Source organism: Schistocerca nitens, chromosome 1 (genome assembly GCF_023898315.1).
Source record: "Schistocerca nitens isolate TAMUIC-IGC-003100 chromosome 1, iqSchNite1.1, whole genome shotgun sequence".
Taxonomy (NCBI): domain Eukaryota; kingdom Metazoa; phylum Arthropoda; class Insecta; order Orthoptera; family Acrididae; genus Schistocerca; species Schistocerca nitens.
In genome coordinates, this window is record NC_064614.1 from 982,556,395 (window position 1) to 982,578,738 (window position 22,344).

General features: G+C 44.5%; 1 pseudogene; it reads right to left on the minus strand.

Moving 5' to 3' along the window:
• Nucleotides 1–12,153: 12,153 nt before the first annotated feature.
• On the minus strand, nucleotides 12,154–12,271 carry LOC126209550 (5S ribosomal RNA; annotated as a pseudogene).
• Between the last annotated feature and the right edge of the window lie 10,073 nt (nucleotides 12,272–22,344).

A 22,344-nucleotide genomic window follows, 5' to 3' on the forward strand; every position in this document is an offset into this window, starting at 1 on the left:
CCGTGAGATGTACCTGTCTCACTTAGGGACTGGCGTAATTTCCGATACCTTGGATTATTGAAGTCCCGATACCTGTTGTAACGCAGCAACTACGTTACGTAGTAATACAGGGTGTCCACAATGAGACTCCAACATTTTAATATCCTATATCCTTCTCATTTCAGATCGTGGGCCTGTGAATCCTGAAGGGGCAGACAGAGCAACTCAACAAGTTTGTGGTGTGCAAATTTGATGCGCCAAGTGGCTGTAGTGGAGCTCCAATCAATTGTTTTAGTAAAAGGGAGGATATGAAGGAGCGTGCACAAGTGGTCTGGTGGTATGCAGAGACAAAATCGGCGACCCAAGTGCAAAGAATCTTTCGTCGAATTTACAACAAAGCGCCCCCGTCGTTCAAGACTATAAAGAAGTGGTGTGATCAGTTTTTGGCTACTGGGAGTGTTGCGAAAGGGCATGGTGGTGATAAGCCTGGGATCAGCGAACATCATGTGGAACAAGTGCGGCGGTCATTCGAACAAAGTCCACAGAAGCCAGTGCGACAGGCAGCACGAGAACTTCGTATGAAACGTTCAACAGTGCACTAAGTGCTTCATCAGCGATTACGTTTGTACGCATATAAAGTGCAGGTTGTGCAAGAAATCAAGCATGATGATCGACCAAAGCGAGAAGAATTTGCATGTGTCATGTTAGATTGCATTGCCGTGGACGAGACATTTTTATCACGCGTGATGTTTACTGACGAGACAACCTTTCACGTGTCAGGGGCTGTCAATCGTCACAATGTGCGCATCTTGGGGTCCGCTAATCCACACGCACCTAGGGAACACATGCGCGACAGTCTGAAAGTTAATGTGTGGTGTGCTTTGATGATAAATCGCATTGTGGGCCGTTTTTCTTTCAGGAGCCGACGGTGGATGGAGCCATCTACCTGGACATGTTGGAACATGTTTGCCGTGCCACAGATAGACGTGCAGCCAAATGTGATGTTTCAACAGGACGGTGCGCCACCCCAATGGAGCCTTGATGTCCGAAAATTTTTAAATGACACATTCCCGCAACGATGGATTGGCCGTGGAGGTCCAATTCCTTGGCTGCCACGTTCGCCCGACATAACCCCCCTCGATTTTTTCTTGTGGGGTTATGAAAGACCGGGTATACGCTACACCAGTAAAGGACCTGCAACACTTGAAACAGCGCATGAGAATTGTCATCAACTCTGTCACAGAAAAGATGATCAGCAACACATGGCACGAAATCGATTATAGACTTGATATTCTTCGCGCTATCCGTGGCGCCCATATACAAGAGTACTGAACCGTCCACCTGTGTATGAAAACTTGATGAGCTGCTGTATGATTTCCTTGTATTTGTTCGTCAATAAATTGTGTTTCCTCTCAGATTTTATGAGTTCAGATGTTGGAGTCTCATTGTGGACACCTTGTATATAATTGTATCCTCCACTATTTTTCTTTTTTACTTACATCTGGTAATAGTACTAATAACTCATGAACTTAAAGCTTCAACAAAATTAAAAAGAGAAGAATTCCACGTCATCCATAAGGAGACATGAAGTTAGCTATATACTTCGTACTCCAGTCAAAGTAAGAGACCACTGTAAAAGAACACTAGGCAGGCAGATGGTTGAACGTTACGTGTGGAAGGCGGTGAGCTGCTTGGAGTGAGTACAGGAAAGTAGTCAATCAACCAAAAATGGAGTGTTTTAGAAAACTGCTCAAAGATATGGACTGGAAAGATGTTTATAGTGCTCATGACATGAATGAAAAATATAACACATTCATGAACAATATCTGTACCATGTTTGAAAACTGTTTTCCTCTAAAAGTTACTCAAATTAAACAGAAGTCTATAACAAAACCATGGATTACACAAGGAATAAAGATTTCCTGTAGGACAAAAAGGAAAATGTATCTGTCGACCAAGAATAGCTCCAATGCTGATGATTTAGCTAAATACAGGGAATACTGTAGAATATTAAAAAAGTGATTCAGGCATCTAAACAAATGCACTACAAGGAGAAGATAGCAATGTCAGGGAAGAAAATAAAAACAACATGGGATATAGTGAAAGAGGAGACTGGTAGAACCAGAAAGGAACAGGACCAAGTAGCATTAAGGGTAGATCACACATCAGTAACCGATGGGCATAGTGTGACAAATCTATTTAACAAGTATTTTATATCCGTTACTGATAGGATGGGATTGTCAGGACCAGTAAATAATGCCCCTGAATAGCGGAAACTAGCCTTTACAAATAGCTTCAGGTACATGAATATGCCACTCACTTCACCAAAAGAAATAACTTCCATAATAAAATCTTTAAAAACAAAGCATTCTAGTGGTTACGATGAAATATCAACAAAGTTAATTAACGCATGTTCTTGTGAGTTAAGTACAATTATAAGTTACTTGTGTAACCAGTCAATTATAACTGGGACCTTTCCTCACTGGCTAAAATATGCAGATGTTAAGCCTCTATTCAAGAAAGGGGATAAAGAGATACCATCAAACTACAGACCGATTTCACTTTTGCCAGCATTCTCAAAAATTTTAGAAAAAGTAATGTACAGACAGCTTCTCAACCATCTGACCACAAATAGCATATAATATTTCTGAAGGGTTCTGATATCGAGAAGGCTATTTACACCTGCAGTGAAAATGTACTTAATTCATTAAATAACAAATTACAAGCAGCAGGTATTTTCTGTGATTTGTCAAAGGCATTTGATAGTGTGAACCACAACATCCTTTTAAATAAATTAGAATTCTATGGTGTCACGGGAAGTGCTGCAAAATGGTTCAAGTCATACCTCGCTAACAGGAAACAAAGCGTGTCAGTGCAAGGGAGTAGTGAATTAAGTCACCAGTCATCATCAGAATGGGAAGAAATTATATGTGGTGTCCCACAAGGATCTATCTCTGGGCCATTGCTTTTTCTTGTGTACATTAATGATCTCTCAACAGTTACACAGCCAGAAGCAGAGTTCGTTTTGTTTGCAGATGACGCAAGTATTGCAGTAAATAGTATGTCGGGTGTAGTTCTGGAAAGATCTGCTAATGATATTATCATGGATATTAATAAATGGTTTAAAGCCAACTCACTGACATTAAACTTCGAAAAGACTCACTATATGCAATTCAGAACCTGTAAGAGGTTTCCACCCAGCTTATGCACGAAGTATGAAGAAGAGCGGATAGAATAGGTTGACAGTCTTAAATTCCTGGGACTACAACTTGATAATAAATTCAGTTGGGAGGAGCACACCTCAGAACTGCAGAAACGCCTTAACAAATCTGTATTTGCAATTCGAGTGTTAGCAGACATAGGCGACATAAAAATGAAAAAGCTTGCATTCTTTGCCTACTTTCATTCCATAATGTCATATGGTATAGTATTTTGGAGTAACTCTTCAAGTCAAACATAGGTTTTCAGAGTCCGAAAGCGTGTAATACGTATTATTTGTGGAGTAAATTCGCGGACGTCCTGTAGAAACCTCTTCAAAGAACTGGGTATACTAACTACATCCTCTCAGTATATTTACTCCTTAATGAAATTTGTCCTAAATAATATATCTCTTTTTCCAACAAACAGCTCAGTTCATACATACAATACCAGGAACGAAAATGATCTGCACAAGGACTTAAAAGCACTTACTTTAGTTCAAAAAGGGGTCCACTACACAGGAACACTCATCTTCAATAATTTACCAGCAAACATAAAAAAAATTTAGTTACAATGAAGATAAGTTTAAAAGGAGCCTGAAAGACTTAGTAGTGGCCAACTCTTTCTACTCCATTGACGAATTTTTTAATAGAAACAAATGATGTATTGTACATAATCATACTATTAGTATTGTTATTTCAGCAAAAAGAATGATGTGTTGTACATACTCATACTATTAGTATTGTTATTTCATCTTAAAAAAATTGACATGTTCCACATCCACGAGGCTCTCCTCAGCACGGACCTACGGAACGAAAACTAAACTAATCTAATCTATTCTAATCTAATCTAGACTAATCTATGAACCTAGAGTGGAGTAGCCGGAAGTTACATGAGCGTGGCGGTTGCGTCGGAACACGGAAAACGTCTCGATTGTTGTAGGATCTCCGCGTAGGGTGACCTATCCATGAATTTAAAAGTGCAGGAAACGTCTATGCCGATGGGGAATCTCCGTATTGGTCTGCTATGTAATAGATCTAGATATCGCACACAGACATAAAATAGTCCCAGGAGTTCTTATCCCTTCAGTTTAAGAGCTATTTATTTCTTTTATGATCTGAAGAAGGCAATAGAGGACAGTGCCTAGTCAGTCAGATTCCTCTGTTTCAGTTCATATGTTACCGCTCGCTTTTCAAAGCAGTTACATCTACTGTGACTCGCGAGCGCAGTACCATATGATCAGTGAAGACGGCACCGGATGAAGTGTTGGCGCGCTTGGAAGATTAAGTCACTATTGGGCTACCTGAGTGGCAGGTCATGTAGACGAACACTCGGCAGAAATGTTTATTTTCTAATGTAATATAGCACTTTCAGAGTACTGTCGCTTTGCGGACACCGCTTAAAGTGTCAGAAACAGCACCTCAATAGCCATAGATTATTCCTCAAGTATTACACACAGTAGCATGTACGACTAGGAAAAGACTCTTAATTAATGTACAAGTGTTACCTCTGTGAAGATTATCAGACAGACGGAAGTACCACGTTCTCGAGTCGTTATGCTGCCTGAGCATGATTGGTAGGTGATTTCGGCGTATGGCTTAGTAGTTGCGACATTTCTGATTGTTCTGTCTTCAAAAGTTTAAACGCGCAGTTGTTGACAAGAATAGTATACAGAAGAATGGAAAAGAATATTTGGGGTGTATTACACAACGATCACTTTGGTAAAAGGAAACCTAAAGGCACCAGAGAGGCGGTTTTAACGTTGCGGTTGATACCGGAAGCATGACTGAAGAAAAATCGAGACACGTTCTTTGGTTTTCGAGAGTGGGACTCATATTTAAGATTAAGGGATATCAATGAAAACATTCACTGACGACATTGTTGTCATAAGTGAAAGTGAAGGACATAAAAAGAAGACTAGCACTGGCGAAAAGGGCATTCCTGGACAAGCGAAGACTGCTAGTATCAAACGTGGGTCTTAATACGAGGAAATAATTTCTGAGAATGTACGATTGGAGCACAACATTATCTGTGTCTGAGACATGCACTTGGGGAAAAACAAAATAGTTAGAGAATCGAAGCATTTGATATGTGGTGCTACAGAACAATGTTAAAAATTACGTGGACAGATAAGGTAAGGAATGAGGAGGTTCTCCGCGGAATCGGCGAGGATGGGGACATATTGAAAGCACTGACAAAGAAGAATGGACAGGATTGATAGGACATCTGTAAAGACTTCAAGGAATAACTTCCATGGTATTAGGTGGAGCTGTAGACGGAGATAGAGATACAAACAACAAATAATTGAGGACAGTGTTGCAAAATGGCTCTGAGCACTATGGGACTTAACATCTCAGGTCATCAGTCCCCTAGAACTTAGAACTACTTAAACCTAACTAACCTAAGGACATCGCACACATCCATGCTCGAGGCAGGATTCGGACCTGCGACCGTAGCGGTCTCACGGTTCCAGATTGAAGCGCCTAGAACCGCTCGGCCACCAGCGGCCGGCAGTGTTGCAATTGCTAGTATGTGATGAGAAGGTTGGCCCAGGAGAGGATTACATGGGGGGCAGCATCAAACCTGTCGGAAGACTGCTGACTCAAAAATTTTTAAAAAGTTGTCGCTATGATAATTCCCCCTTCATCTCTGCTATTTTGCTTACTGCATCACGTGTCTCTGCCGCACCACGATTCATTTAATCTCGCGGTGGGCAGTGAGCATATTGGTTTGACTCACCTGTGCTGTGTTGAGACCTTTGGGAGCCTCTGGCAAACCTATCAAATGACGCCACTTTCATATACACCTAAGTGAGAGCCCCACTCTTAAAGGATTAACCACGAACTTTGGCTACCGAAAATTGGCTCCTATCATTTGTAATTCTGATGTCTGTGCCACAGTCACCCCCTCAGGAATTGCTGTACAGCTGGTATCCTGAACAATACATGGAGCCGCCGTACAGGGCGAGTCATATCGACAGTTACAGTTCTGGGATTATTGCCGACGTCGCAAGCAGAAGATGAAGAGAGAGAAAAAGTATTTGATAAAATTGAACGGTACCTATACTTGAGTATTACTCATCAGTGTGGGATCCGTACCATGTCGGGTTGACAGAGGAGATAGAGAAGATCCAAAGAAGAGTGGCGCGTTTCGTCACAAGGTTATTTTGTAAGAGTGATAGCGTTACGGAGATGTTTAGCAAACTCACGTGGCAGACTCTGCGAGAGCGGCGCTCTGCATCGCGGTGTAGCTTGCTGTCCGGGTTTCGAGAGGGTGCGTTTCTGGATTAGGTATCGAATATATTGCTTCCCTCTACTTATACCTAGCGAGGAGATCACGAATGCAAAATTAGAGAGATTCGAGCGCGCACAGAGGCTTTCCAGCAGTCGTTCTTCCCGCGAATCATACGCGACTGGAACAGGAAAGGGAGGTAATGACAGTGGCACGTAAAGTGCCCTCCGCCACACACCGTTGGGTGGCTTGCGGAGTATAAATGTAGATGTAGATGAAAGGAAGATTAATAGTCATGGGGAATGTAGGGGAAGGAATAGAAGAAAGGGTTACAGGAGAATAAGGGCTTGGTAGAAGGACTGAGATTGTAGAATAGATTTCACACGGCAATAGCGAATAATCTGTTGAAGAATCACAAAAGGAGGAGGTATACTTGGAAAGGCCGGGAAATATAGAAGATGTCAGATTACAACATGGTCAAGCAGAGATCCCGAAACCAGATACTCGATTGTAAGATGTACTCAGGAGCAGATATAGACTCACATCACAATGTAGTAGTGATGAAGAGTAAGGTGAAGTTTACAAGATTAGTCAGGAAGAATCAGTGTGCAGAGACGTACGATACGGAACTGTTAAGGAATGAAGAGATACGATTGAAGGTCTCTAAGGCTACTGCAACAGTGAATAGCTCAGTAGGCAGTTTAGTTGAAGAGGAATGGACATTTGTAAAAAGATCAATCACAGAAGTTGGAAATAAAAACATAGGTACAAGGAAGGTAACTGCTAATAAAACATGGATAAGAGAAGAAATACTTCAGTTAATCGACAAAAGAATGAAGTACAAAAAATGTTCAGGGAAATTCAGGAATGCAGAAATACAAATAGAATGTGAAGGGAAGCTAAGGCGAAATGGCTTTACGAAAAATAGGAAGAAATCCAAAAAGAAATGATTGTTGGAAGGGCTGCCTCAGCATATAGAAAAGCAAAACGCTTTCGGTGAAATTAAAAGCAAGGGCGGAAACATTAAGAGTGCAATGGGAATTCCAATGTTAAATACGGGGGAGAAATTGAACAGGTGGAAAGAATACACAAAGGGGGAGGACTTATCTGATGATGTGATGAAATAGGTATAAAAGATGAAACAGGAGCCGATAGGCAAGATATAGGGGATTCCAGTATTTCAGGGCTTTGTGGTTACCTCCCGCCCTGTGCTTGCTGCAGCTGGTACAAGCTTACAAAGAGAATACGGTATCGCAGGCCTCCCACTGGAGCGCCTGTGCCAGTTGGTGAGCTCTTCAGCTGGCCAGCTGATGTGCTTGGAGCACTGCTAACAATCATTTTCCCAGAGTACATACAGCCATTTTCCACCAAGACTGGGCATGGTGTCAGCCATCGCCATTCTCACCCTGCTGCTGTCAACATCAAGGTCTGGTGCGGCATTGAGTCCTACCACAAGCTACATAACCATCCAGGCAATGCTGTCGGCTGTGCTAGATACAGTTGAGAGAAAGGAAACAGCTGTCCATCAAGCTGCTGGGGTATGGACCCAACACCCACCTGAGTGGAAGCAGGCCCATAGGAGGTGAGAATATACAGTGAGTCAGTGGGCTTTCAAGAAGAATGTGGCCCACTGCATTAATGTGCTTTTTGATGGCACCCTTCTCCATCAGCCACCTTCTATCCTAGGGCTGACTGAGTTCTGGAGGGCCCTGTTCCTGCATCAGATCTTGATCTATGCCTGATGAGGCTCTCTTGGACAAGCTGTTGCCATTCACAGAGATGGTGCCCTTCCAAGATCTATAGGCCCCCACTACTATGCAGGAGGCTGCTGCTGCTGCTGTTCCAGCACATCACTGTGCTGTAAGTCCAGATTGTCCAACACATTCCCCATGATGTTCTCCTTAAATTCCTCAACTTGTTTCTCCTTGCCCATTCCCTTCCTTCTCATCTCCTTTAGGCTTTTACCACCTAGCTGCCCGAAAAGACCACTGCAGCATCCCACACTGACTTCTGTCCGATCATAGTGTTCTCAGTGCTGACCAGAACCTTTCATAAGGCTCTGGTTGGTCGCCTTATGTGCCAATGCGCCTTGAACGGTCGTCAGCGGGCTTTCATCCCACAGGATGGGATGTTTCTCAGCACTTTCCTTCTAGATCTGGACATGACTCAGATGGGGGCGCTGGCTGCCACTGTACTTAGCATCCCTGGATGTATCAAAGGCCTTTGATTTGCTTGACCGTGATGCCCTTGGCCCTGTTCTGAGGGCTCAAGGTTTCTGATTGAGGGCATTGACTACACCCAGCGGAGGTATAAGGCGAGCCCAATCGTTATTTTTGGAGGTGGTAAATAGTCACATCTAGGCAGCCATCTAAGTGAGTTTGGCAGTGTGATCCTTTATCCCTTATTATCTTCAACGTGTCTGTTGATAAGCCCATGTCCCGTGTTCCTGAGCACGTTGGCGCCCACCTCATTGATCAGCGAATAAATGCTTCTGTGTTCACTGACGACCTCCTCCTGTTCGCCAAGACCGCAGTCTCGAGGTTAACCCCCAGAAGTGCTTCTCTCTCACTCTTGTATCATCGGGCTGGGAGAAGAAGACCAAAGTCGACTAGCGTGTCACCTTCCATGCTGCTGCCAACAACATGTCTCCACTGTTCATGGGATATACACTCAAGTACCTGGGACCACAATTCACCACATGCAGATGCAACCTCCTCCATCCCCTGCGATAGCGAGATCGACAGACAACTTGACATCTTCAAGAAGGAGCAGCTTAAGCCTCAGCAAAGACTTCATTCTCTTCATTCCATAATCGCACCAGCTATTTTCACTGCTTGGGCCTGGGCAGGCCTCATCTGGGTGCCCTCTGTTCCCTCGACGTTTGCGGGCACACAGCCATAAGATGTTACCTGCGCTTGCCAGCGGATACATGATCGGCTACTTCCACACCCCTGTCTCAATTGGGGGCTTGGGGTACTGGCAGCCCATTGGCTTGGTTCTCTTTATCGAGGAGGCGGCTCGCAAAGATGGAGAGGTGGGGTACATCTGCTGACCATATTTTACAGGACTCTCTCTGACACAAAATTCTTGGTTTTGATATTCAATTACGGTGGAAGGACGATGTCATTATATTCACCTTCCGCCTGGGCCAGTGCTGGGGCGAGCACTTGCACTTGTCAGTCGACGGTGCTGCACTGCTAAAGTCTGCCCAAACACCACGGCTGCACTGCTGGGTGTCCAAGACTCAGCAGTTCGTCACTAGCCGCAACTTCATCCCCAGCTTGCGCGCTCGTATCAGTGCTCTTTACCTACTCAGGCACGAGTCCTTCGTGGGAGGGAGGGTAACACCAGATGCCGGAGTGGCTGCAACACCACGGAAACTGCTAACGACATAATCCAGCACTATTAGAGGATGGATGAATTCCACATCGACTGACATGATGCTGTGGCATCTTTTTTGGTGCGTGATCTCCGGCAAAGGAGCTGCAAAGTTCCGTTGGAGCCTCACCTCTATACATATGAGGGTCTGAAGACAAAGGATGTCGTATGTGGCGACGCGGCGTACCTCATAGATGTCCAGGTAGTCGGCGACAACCTCGGCCTCCATCGGTTCACCGTGAGAAGTGAGGTTTATAACAAGTAGGCCGTCCGCAGCAACGTGCGCAAGCTCTTCAGGCTGTACAGGATATCAGCCTCACGTCAGCGATCACCAACTGGCATGTAGTCCGGTCCCCAGCACCTGTAATAGCTTTGCAACAGGTGGGCGTGACAAAGGGCCACCTTTCACCAATGGGACTTCTGGCATTCTAGACAGTATTATCGTGGCGCGGAGTTTCGACACTATGACTGCTGACAATACTTCCCAGGCTTCCTTCTGAGGTGTAATTCTGTTTTGCCCACTCGTCTAATACTGGGCGCCTAGGAAGCTGTTTTCTCGGATCGCTAGACAATAGTTCAAGCAAATCGTATTACTGGAGTTAAATTGACAATAGTTAAATTTTCGTATTCACAAAGGTGTGTCGCAAGCAAATGGCGAAATGCAAGTAATCAATGTCCTTCAGGTATATACAATTTCCCCTTGCAAGCAAAACAATGCATTTCATAAGTCACTGCTGTAGCGTTTGTATGACGGCTCGTCATCCACTCCGGCAGCGGCTAGGCGGCGCGGTGCTTATATTATCCTCGTGTAGAAGTTGCTCCTGCCCTGGTGTCGTCCTGCTCAGCGCACTACTGGCTGACGTCGTCTCGCAGCCCTCTCTGCTCTTCCCTTCTTGATCGTCGTGCCTACGCTTGCCGTTACGCCGGAACAGTCTTGAAAATTTCTTACGGTGGAAGAGCGACGTCATCTGATCCACGTATCAACCTGTGCTGGGCCGAACGCCTCCACTCGTCAGTGGCGCCGCATGGTGCCCTGCAACGGGATTGGGTGGGAGTGTGCTCATCCCTCTTCGCTGCTGACTGACGTCTCAGACATAATACCTGCTTTATTCATATGTTAGTGTAATCTTTGGAAGTCATAAAATCAAATAAAACAGGAGGGATGCATAACATTCCATCGGAATTTATAACACCATTGGGGGACGTGGGAACAAAACGATGGTGCGTAGAATGGTGTGTACAAATTATGAGACTGGAAATACACCATTAGACTTTCTGAAAAACATGATACACACAATTCCCAAGGTAGCAAGAGCCAAGTGCGAGAATTATCGCACCGTCAGCTTAAAGTTCATGCAACCAAGTTGCTGACAACAATAATATACATATGACGTCTAGTTTGGCTTCAGGAAAGATAAAGCCACCAGAGAGCCAGTTCTGACGTTACCGTTGATAATTGAAGTAGGCCAGAAGAAAAATTAAGAGACGATTACAGGATTTGTCGACCTGGAGAAAGTGTTTGACAACGTAAAACGGAGCAACATTTTCGAGATCCTAAGAGAAATAGGGGTAAGCTATACGGAAAGACGGATATAATACAATATGTACAAGAACCAAGAAGGAACAATAAGTGTCGAAGACCAGGAACGAAGTGCTCAGAGTTATAAGACACGGTTGTAGTCTTTCGCCTCTGCTACTTAACCTATACGTCGAAGAAGCAAGGACGGAGGAAGCTGAAGCTTCAAGATTCCCTGATGACTTTGCAGTCCTCAGTGAAAGTTAAAAAGAATTACAGAATGTATTGAATGGAATGAACGGTCTAATGAGTACAGAATATGGATTCAGAGTAAACCGAAGAAGTAGCAGAAACGCAATATCATAATTATTGATCACGAAACGGGTGATGTTAAGGAAATCTGCTACCTAGGAAGCGAAATAGCCATGACGAATGGAGTAACGAGGATGTAAGAAACACACAAGCACTGGTAGAAAGGGCATTCGTGGCCAACAGAAGTCAACTACTATCAAACATAGGCCTTAATTTCAGGAAGAAATTCCCGAGGATGTGCGTTTTGAGCACAGCGTTGTATAGCAGTGAAACATGGAGTGTGGAAAAACCGGAACAGGAGAGAAAAGAAACATATGAGATGTGGTGCTACAGAAAAGCACTCCATCTTCAGGCCACAAGTGGCCCATCAGGACCATCCGATCGCCGTGTCATCCTCAGATGAGGATGCGGATAGAAGGGGCGTGTGGTCAGCACACCGCTCTCCCGATCGTTATGATGGTTTTCTTTGACCGGAGCCGCTACTATTCGGTCAAGTAGCTCCTCAATTGGCATCACGAGGCTGATTGCACCCCGAAATATGGCAACAGCGCATGGCGGCCCGGATGGTCACCCATCGAAGTGCCGGCCACGCCCGACAGCGCTTAACTTCGGTGATCTGACGGGAACCGGTGTATCCACTGCGGCAAGGCCGTTGCCCGGTGCACAGATAATGTTGAAAATTGGACAGACTGTTAAGGTAAAAGAAGAGGATGTTCTCCGCAGAATGCCGGCCGCGGTGGTCTAGCGGTTCTAGGCGCTCAGTCAGGAAACGCGCGACTGCTACGGTCGCAGGTTCGAATCCTGCCTCGGGGATGGATGTGTGTGATGTCCTTAGGTTAGTTAGGTTTAAGTAGTTCTAAGTTCTAGGGGACTTATGACCACAGATGTTGAGTCCCATAGTGCTCAGAGCCATTTGAACCATTTTTTTTCTCCGCAGAATCGCCAAGGAAAGAAATATACGGAAAATACTGGCAAGCAGAAGGGATTGGATGACAGGACATCTGTTAGACATCACGAAATAACTTCTATGGAACTAGAGGAAGTCGGTAAAATCTTTAGCGTAAGACACAAATTGGAATATATCCAGAAAATAACTGAAAACGTAAGTTGCTAGAACTGCTCTGAGATTATGTGGTGAAAAGGTTGGGACAGGACAGGAATTCGTAGCGGGTCACATTGGACCAGCCAGAACACTAATGAGGCTCAGAAAATAACATTGAATTAGTTCAGAATCGCCTGTTTTCAGTCATATCTGTGCAAAGGGAAATTCTAGGGATTATGTCCGGAAATTCGATGGTTTCCATGCTGCAGACCATTTATTCAATCATACTTTGTTAAAGAGACTGCGATCTAATACACACTGTACCGTGGAGCTACAGTTATAGTATGCATGGTTCCCTCCTAGAGGGTGGTACTGTTCCTCATACATTATTCCCTAGCGCCCATTCTACATCTACATCTACATTTATACTCCGCAAGCCACCCAACGGTGTGTGGCGGAGGGCACTTTACCTGCCACTGTCATTACCTCCCTTTCCTGTTCCAGTCGCGTATGGTTCGCGAGAAGAACGACTGTCTGAAAGCCTCCGTGCGCGCTCTAATCTCTCTAATTTTACATTCGTGATCTCCTCGGGAGGTATAAGTAGGGGGAAGCAATATATTCGATACCTCATCCAGAAACGCACCCTCTCGAAACCTGGCGAGCAAGCTACACCGCGATGCAGAGCGCCTCTCTTGCAGAGTCTGCCACTTGAGTTTATTAAACATCTCCGTAACGCTATCACGGTTACCAAATAACCCTGTGACGAAACGCGCCGCTCTTCTTTGGATCTTCTCTATCTCCTCCGTCAACCCGATCTGGTACGGATCCCACACTGATGAGCAATACTCAAGTATAGGTCGAACGAGTGTTTTGTAAGCCACCTCCTTTGTTGATGGACTACATTTTCTAAGCACTCTCCCAATGAATCTCAACCTGGTACCCGCCTTACCAACAATTAATTTTATATGATCATTCCACTTCAAATCGTTCCGCACCCATACTCCCAGATATTTTACAGAAGTAACTGCTACCAGTGTTTGTTCCGCTATCATATAATCATACAATAAAGGATCCTTCTTTCTATGTATTCGCAATAAATTACATTTGTCTATGTTAAGGGACAGTTGCCACTCCCTGCACCAAGTGCCTATCCGCTGCAGATCTTCCTGCATTTCGCTACAATTTTTAATGCTGTAACTTCTCTGTATACTACAGCATCATCCGCGAAAAGCCGCATGGAACTTCCGACACTATCTACTAGGTCATTTATATGTATTGTGAAAAGCAATGGTCCCATAACACTCCCCTGTGGCACGCCAGAGGTTACTTTAACGTCTGTAGACGTCTCTCCGTTGATAACAACATGCTGTGTTCTGTTTGCTAAAAACTCTTCAATCAAGCCACACAGCTGGTCTGATATTCCGTAGGCTCTTACTTTGTTTATCAGGCGACAGTGCGGAACTGTATCGAACGCCTTCCGGAAGTCAAGAAAAATAGCATCTACCTGGGAGCCTGTATCTAATATTTTCTGGGTCTCATGAACAAATAAAGCGAGTTGGGTCTCACACGATCGCTGTTTCCGGAATCCATGTTGATTCCTACATAGTAGATTCTGGGTTTCCAAAAACGACATGATACTCGAGCAAAAAACATGTTCTAAAATTCTACAACAGATCGACGTCAGAGATATAGGTCTATAGTTTTGCGCATCTGCTCGACGACCATTCTTGAAGAGTGGGACTACCTGTGCTCTTTTCCAATCATTTGGAACCCTCCGTTCCTCTAGAGACTTGCGGTACACGGCTGTTAGAAGGGGGGCAAGTTCTTTCGCGTACTCTGTGTAGAATCGAATTGGTATCCCGTCAGGTCCAGTGGACTTTCCTCTGTTGAGTGATTCCAGTTGCTTTTCTATTCCTTGGACACTTATTTCGATGTCAGCCATTTTTTCGTTTGTGCGAGGATTTAGAGAAGGAACTGCAGTGCGGTCTTCCTCTGTGAAACAGCTTTGGAAAAAGGTGTTTAGTATTTCAGCTTTACGCGTGTCATCCTCTGTTTCAATGCCATCATCATCCCGGAGTGTCTGGATATGTTGTTTCGAGCCACTTACTGATTTAACGTAAAACCAGAACTTCCTAGGATTTTCTGTCAAGTCGGTACATAGAATTTTACTTTCGAATTCACTGAACGCTTCACGCATAGCCCTCCTTACGCTAACTTTGACATCGTTTAGCTTCTGTTTGTCTGAGAGGTTTTGGCTGCGTTTAAACTTGGAGTGAAGATCTCTTTGGTTTCGCAGTAGTTTCCTATCTTTGTTGTTGTACCACGGTGGGTTTTTCCCGTCCCTCACAGTTTTACTCGGCACATACCTGTCTAAAACGCATTTTACGATTGCCTTGAACTTTTTCCATAAACACTCAACATTGTCAGTGTCGGAACAGAAATTTTCGTTTTGATCTGTTAGGTAGTCTGAAATCTGCCTTCTATTACTCTTGCTAAACAGATAAACCATTCCTGACGTAGTAAAAAATGTTGAAATGTGTGTGAAATCTTATGGGAATTAACTGCTAAGGTCATCACCCCCTAAGCTTACACACTACTTAACCTAAATTATCCTCAAGACAAACTCACACACACCATGCCCGAGGGAGGACTCGAACGTCCGCCGGGACCAGCCGCACAGTCCATGACTGCAGCGCCCCTGACCTCTCGGCTAATCCCGCGCGGCACCCTGCCGTAGTGATTGGCAATGTTGTGACAGATTCACTTCTCTAGCTGAGTCACTTTGCAGTGGATGTGATACAGCGTTTTACGCAATGGTTCCGTATTCGAATCGAGAGCATGCCGACACGGTGTATTGATTCCATGTTTTTAGATTTCCAGAATGCTTTCTAGATCGTCCCTCACAATCGTCTTCTAACCAAATTGCGTACCTATGGAATATCGCCTCAGTTGTGCGACTGGATTCGTGATTTCCTGTCAGAAACGTCACATTTCGTAGTAATAGACGGAAAGACATCGAGTAAAATAGAAGTAATATCCGGCGTTCTCCAAGGAAGTGTTATAGACCCTCTATTGTTTATGATCTATATTAACGACATAGGAAACAGTCTGAGCAGTGCTCGTAGATTGTTTGCAGATGATGCTGTCATTTACCGTCTTGTAAAGTCATATGACAAAAAAGAATTGCAAAATGATTTAAATAAGATATCTGTATGGTGCAAAAAGTAGCAGTTGGCGCTGTATAAAGAAAAGTGTGAAGTTATTCACATGATTACTAAAAGGAATCCGCTAAATTTCGATCACGTGATAAGCCACACAACTCTGAAGGTTGTACATTCAACTAAATACTTAAGGATTACAATTACAAGTAACCTAAAGACTGCGATTCATTGGCAGAACACTTAGAAGGTGCAACAGGTCTACTAAAGAGACTGCTTACACGACTCTTGTCCGTAATATCCTGGAGTATTGATGTGCGGTGTTGGATCCGCATCAGGTGAAACTGAATGATGACACCGAAAAAGTTCAATGAAGGGCAGCTCGTTTTGTATTATCGCAAAATAGGGGAGATAGTGCCACAGACATGACACTTGAATTGGAGTGGCAATCACTACAACAAACGCGTTCTTCGTTCTCCTCCGATTGCGAAAACATTCTATTGGCACCTACCTACACAGGGAGAAATGACCACCATGATAAAATAAGATAAATCAGTGCTCGCACAGAAAACTTTAAGTGCTCGTTCTTCCAGAATGCCGTTCGACAGTGGAACGGTTGAGAGACGGCTTGAAGGTGGTTCATTGAACCCTCTGCCAGGCAATTTATTGTGAGTAGCAGAGTAATCACGCAGATGTAGATGTAGACTTGCAGAAAGGCAAGTGGCAACTGACGGCGGGCAGCAAGGATGTATCAGGAGACCTGTCCCTCCCGACAACAACCATAGCATTCAATGTTTGCGACAGTGTATCGCCATTTGGTCTTAGACAGGGTCCTTTCAGAAAGCAGGAAATCACGAAGAACGTACCCGAAATGTTCGGACACCAGACTTGGAGGAAAATGTGATTAACACTGCGGAAGGTGATCGCCGCGTTAGTACCAGGCAGTCGGCCCACCAGTCAGTGTAAGCCATACGACCGTTTGGAACTTTCTCCACGACAATTGTTACTAACCTTATCACTTACAGCGTGTACAGTGCTTACTAACGACGAACTTTCCACATTATGAGCAGTTTTGCCACTGGCTTCTTCACCAGAAAACCACAATTCAGGGATTTCTGACATCCCATTCTATTCACAGGTGAGGCTACCGTCACACGGAGTTTATCTTCAGTTTTCATGGCAGTCATTTGTGGGACGGTATGAAGTATCCTCGTGGTATGGTGACAGCGAAACATTAGCATCGTCGGAGCCGGAATGTGAGGGCCGAGACAATTTCCGTCCCTATTTTGGGACCAGTCTTCCTTCCACGTCGTCTAACAGGCCGAAGCGATCGGCGGTTAGCTGCATGGCCTGTTCGTTCACCGGATCTCAACCCGTGCGATTTCTGGTTATAGGGCCATCTCAAAAGTATCGTCTGGGCAGAGCCCATTCCAGATGTAGAGACACTGGAGCAGTGAATTCATGCTGCCTTTGACACTGTTCGGATGCAGCCTGGGCCGATGTGAACATGTGAGACAACATGCTACGGCGTGTACACGCATGTGTTGAGGCACATGGAAACCATTTTCAACACTGTAACTGTGACTGCATGGTACAGTGTGTGATGGATTAAATGGTCTCTAGCACGGAAACCATGCATTTCCGAACATAAGTTCATTAGACCCTTTTTGTTCCGTATCCTCTCATTGATCAATCCATACAGCTTGTACGCGGTGGAAAAAATCACCCTGTATAATTTCAGAAGCACGATATTTTTTGAAGCAAAGAAACACACAGTGATGTACAGCACCTTCACTTACAGACTATATTGTTTCATAATTATTCACTTGTCTCTGTAATCCTGTACAAAACTACATCTTATAAACAGCTAATAGAATTTCATCAGTTGCAATCATTTGGTGTCCAACGTTCTTTTTTCACCGTCACTGATCTTTCTCTGCGACTGTATGTTCCTCGGTCGTTCATATTCTCATTTTCATATCTTCTGTATCCATGAAATCTCATGCCAACCCTTTTCTCTCCCTCTTTCCACTTCTCTTCAACCGACCATTCCTCTGATTTTACTCACGTATCAACCTCTCTCAGGATAGCACCTAAAGAACAAAAATATACATTTGCAACACTAACAATTACTTATCTCAAATGTACATCTATATGTGCATCTACATAGATCACAAGCTACCGTAAGGGGCATGGTGGAGAGGTAACACAGATAATATCAATTACAGAAAACTAGCGCCTCGCCCCTGCTTCGCAAGGGTAGTGAAGTGTTGGCAGAAGAGCCAACACCGTGTTGCTAGAGGAGGCCGAAATGCACGCGTTTAATTACACGCAGACTGGCGCGAGGTCTGGAACAGGGCAATGTCTTGAGAATTGCAAATAAAGTACGTAGATGATGTAGTACTTAACTTTAATCCATAATTGGAGTACATCGCTCTTGATGATACAAAAGTATAATAAGTTCAATATAGCTGGTAATGGCGCCTTGCTAGGTCGTAGCAAATGACGTAGCTGAAGGCTATGTTAACGATCGTCTCGGCAAATGAGAGCGTGATTTGTCAGTGAACCACTGCTATGAACGTCGGCTGTACAACTGGGCGAGTGCTAGGAAGTCTCTCTAGACCTGCCGTGTGGCGGCGCTCGGTCTGCGATCACTGACAGTGGCGACACGCGGGTCCGACGTATACTAATGGACCGCGGCCGATTTAAAGGCTACCACCTAGCAAGTGTGGTGTCTGGCGGTGACACCACAGGTAGCATTAAGTATCTACGGACAGACGACCTGTGTGGCGTAGCGGAAATAAATTATACACAAAAACCTTTCTCATGAATCTGTATATCTATTAGTGGAAACCGTATCAAAACCCATGCAGTATTTCCTGAGATTAGTCGTCACATAAGGAAACCCCGCGATCAGGCCCCTGAAGACCGAAATCCGTATCATCCTCAACCATTCATCATCGGATGCGGTGTGGATGGTAATTTGGTACCAGAAAAGACTGCCGGCCGTTGCGAAGTTCCGGTATCAGTGGCTGCCTATCAGTCAGGCAGCTCTTCAATTGGCATCACAAGGCTGGGTGCCCCCCTATCCAGTAGAGATCAAGGAAAAGTCCTTGTCAGTACCTCGTCCCACGAAAGTCATTCGCGTTGTCCATTCGGCTACAGAGGCGGACAGTCAATTGGGTTAGTCTTCACATTCAAAGATATGTGTCGATTCAGGTTGAGCTTCGCTGGTCTCTGGAGTAGCGGCAGTTGTTTACTTTCGTGCTTTTACCGCCTTCCTCTGCAGCTGACCAGCCTTTAGCTCCCATCACTGCCACGAGGTGTCATTCCAAACGCCAATAAATATGTAACATTATATTCAACCGGCCTAAGAAGGTGCAAGCTCTATTTACCTCAAGCTAATACATTGTTTTTGTGGGTGTAATAGTTACTAGACGCCGCAGTGGCTGTATAAAATTCTATCTGCTACAACGAACTTGTTGCAACTTCCAGAGTTCTTCACAGGGTAGCTTATGATTTGGTGAGACAAGAGACATCTCAAGCAATGAGCCTGACATGATGTTTCACTTAAACAATTACATAAACTGAAGATCCAAAGAAACTGGTATAGGCATGCCCATTCAAATACAGAGATACGTAAACAGGCAGAATATGGCGCTGCTGTGGGCAACTATATAAGACAACAAGTGTCTGGAGCAGTTGTCAGGTTGGCTACTGCTGCTAAAATGGCAGGTTATCAAGATTAAATGAGTTTGAACGTGGTGTTATAGTCGGCGCACGAGCGATCGGACTCAGAACCTCCGAGGCAGCGACGAAGTGGGGATTATCCGGTATGACCATTTCACGAGTATACCGTGAATATCAGGAATCCGGTAATCAAATCTGCGAAATCGCTGCTACCGGAGAAACCTCCTACAAGAACGGGTCCAACGGTGACTGAACAGAATCGTTCAACGTGACAGACGTGCAGCCCTTCCCCGAACTGCTGCAGATTTCAATGCTGGGCCATCAACAAGTGTTAACGTGCGAAACATTCAACGAAACATAATCGATATGGGCTTTCGGAACCGAAGGCCCACTCGTGCACCCTTGATGGCTGCACGACACAAAGCTTTACTCCTTGCCTGGGTCCGTCAACACCGATATGGACTGTTGATGACAGGAAACATGTGGTCTGGTCGGACATGTCTCGTTTCAAATTGAATCGAGCAGATGGACGTGTACGGGTATGGAGGCAACCTCATGAATCCATGGTTCCTGGATGTCAGTAGGGGAGTTGGCTTGGGTTGTTTGTGGGAAGAGATCAAACAGCGAGGTCATCGGTCTCGGGAAGGATGGGGAAGGAAGTCGGCCATGCCATTTCAATGGAACCATCCCGGGACTTGCCTGGAGCGATTTAGGGTAATCACGGAAAACGTAAATCAGGATGGCCGGAATCGGGATTGAACCGTCGTCCTCCTGAATGCGAGCCCAGTCTGCTAACCACTGCGCCACCTCGCTCGGTCAGTAGGGGACTGTTCAAGCTGGTGGAGGCTCTATAATGGTATAATGGTATGGGACGTGCGCAGTGGGAGTGATATGGGACACCTGATACGACTCTGACAGATGAAGCGTAGGTAAGCGTCCTATCTGAACACCTGCATCCATTCATGTCCATTGTGCATTCAAACAACTCGGATAATTCCAGCAGGACAATGCGACACCCGACACGTCCAGAATCGCTACAGAGTAGCTCCAGGAACACTTTTCTGAGTTTACACACTTCCGCAGACCACCAGACATGAACATTATTGAGCGTATCTGGGATACCTTGCAAGCTGTTGCTCAGAAGGTATCTCCACCCCAACGTACTCTTACGGATTTATGGACAGCCCTGCAGGATTCATGGTGTCGGTTCCCTCCAGCACTACTGCAGACATCAGTCGTGCTGCGGCACTTCTGCGTGCGTGCCCAACATGACATTAGAAAGGCGTACCAGTTTCTTTGGCTCTTCAGTGTATTTACTGCTTCTGCTGGCACAGGTTTCACGCACAAGAACTGTTACGAAACTGGTTGTCCCACGGTTGATTCACCACCGTTTCAGTAATTGCAGGTGACGTCATACGTTATTACACACAGAAAATTTGAGGCTTATAGTCAGAATCACGTTGGTATTCAAAAAATTGATATCTGAATATTAACCTCCAATTCACTCCTGAAATGCTGCAACAATGACTTTCCTTACATCTTTGTTTTTGTACCTTGGTTTTAGTTTTCTTTTGTACCGAAATTTACAAAATACCTCTGCAAGGAATCACTTCTACTATGAAAAGTGTTAATTGAAAAATATTCCTGACGTGGTCATGAGTTCTTTACACAACTACAAAAGAAAAGCTAGTTTCATCTCTCGTAAAATTCAGTCTAGAATTACAAAATGAGAATTGTTTATGATTTTTGTTCACGTATCAATTCTTAGCAGTCGAACCAGAGCAGACATGTTTTTCCAGTCTATAAAATTGAAATGAAATTAATGACGAAATATGAAGCAGCATAATAAATTGGGTCTTAAAAAGGCGAGATATACGAAAAAAAATTACAAAATGTATGTAAGCCTATAAATTTGGCAGCTTGACACTAGTGGTCAACATCTCATGCCGTACTTACCATAACGATCATGTTTTGGTACGTTTCAAACAGATAACAATAGATAACAATACATACGTTACACGCCCATAATTACTATACTTATAAATCATATACACGAAACTTACTCACACAGTTTATCTGTTACAACTGAAAACCGTATCAAAATACTGACAGTAGTTGCTGAGATGGCATTTACATACAGAACGAAGAAAACGTGGCGGTGGATAATTTATAACATTTATAGAAGAAAAAACATATACAGGGAGATCATAACCGCAGGGGCGGATTCCTGTCTGGAAATGGAAGGAAAAAGATCCTTTGGATATATCCGGAAATGCATCGTTGCCACGGTAGACGACGCCGACGAACGAAAGGTCCTCTAATCACGTGACGTATGTCCCTTGTGTGATGGACGTTGTGTAACTGACGCAACTTCTGTAAGCAGCATAACGGTACGTTGGTAAAGAGGACTGATGACAGAAATCCCATAATGTTGATGATCTGCTGCAGAAACAATCGACAAAAGCCATCCCACAGAGGGAAATACGCTGCTGATAATTCTTGCACTCGTTGCAGGTGATAGGGACAGTAGCGGTTGTCATTCAGGATAAATGTAATCGTAGTTTGGCTTACAGCATGTTGGCGGGCCACTCGCCGGGAGCTTGTACTATGGTTCGTCTTAAATATTCTCTAGAACACTGTCCTCCAAATCTGGTGCGAGCACAGTCCGCCGCTTTCCTGCTGAAAGAACTTATGATCACACAAACGTCAAAAAAGGGCTTGAAATGTTTTGTGATGTGGTTGTGTCTGAGAGGGTACCCGTTTTGTATAGGCGTGCTGTCTCTCGATCGTTTCCATCTGCTCGGCCATAGACAAACAACATCTCGGCTTGTTCCCGACAT